Below are 682 nucleotides of genomic sequence, written 5' to 3' on the forward strand. Positions count from 1 at the left end.
TTCCAGGTGGAGTAGTGACATCATCGCACGGAGGCGGCGGAGGAGGTAAGATACTGAGGCAGCTGGATATCATCCCCATTACAGCCACTGGTATTGCTTGCATCATTATTGGCCTCCATGTAGCTTTTGTTTCACAATTTGCCATCAGAGGGTTGTGGTTGTTATTGCGTTCCTGTACGCGTTTTCCTTCTTTCTTTTTTGATTGGGGATGTTTCTCTATCGCGTATTCGAGGTACTATATTCTGTATGTAGTTTCTTTCTTTTCTTTAAAAGTCTGTTCTACTTAAACGATTTCTTCGTTTTCTGTCTGTTTTAGTCCTACTTCTTATCAAGAATTTTCTTTTTGCTTTTTTTAAACATTTCAATATGTACTGTACATGAAGGTCTTTAACTACGTAGGTTTCATGATATTACTTCAGATTTTCTCACACACACACATTGCATCAGAGGGTTGTGGTTGTTTTGCGTCCGCGCGCGCGGTTTTGTTTTTTGTTGTGTTTGTTGGGGTGTTTTTGGTTTGTGGTGTTTATGTGTATGTAGTGTGTTTGTCTTCTTTGTGTGTTTGTTTACGATGTGTTTGTTTTGTTGTTGTGTGTATTTGTATAGATGTTTTTTGTGTTTGTTTTGTTTTCATTGTGTGTTGAGGTGTTTAATGTGGGTTGTTGTTTGTTGATTTATCCTA

At 38.0% G+C, this 682-nt stretch overlaps 1 long non-coding RNA gene across 1 annotated transcript in view; it reads left to right on the plus strand.

The window, feature by feature from the left end:
• Positions 1-682, plus strand: part of LOC119591014 — a 4,113-nt gene that overhangs the window by 1,016 nt on the left and 2,415 nt on the right. Inside the window, exon 2 of the long non-coding RNA XR_005230312.1 lies at positions 7-45. This is a non-coding gene — a long non-coding RNA (uncharacterized LOC119591014). The remainder of the gene's footprint in view (positions 1-6; positions 46-682) is intronic.

This window comes from Penaeus monodon, chromosome 28, assembly GCF_015228065.2.
Source record: "Penaeus monodon isolate SGIC_2016 chromosome 28, NSTDA_Pmon_1, whole genome shotgun sequence".
Lineage (NCBI taxonomy): Eukaryota > Metazoa > Arthropoda > Malacostraca > Decapoda > Penaeidae > Penaeus > Penaeus monodon.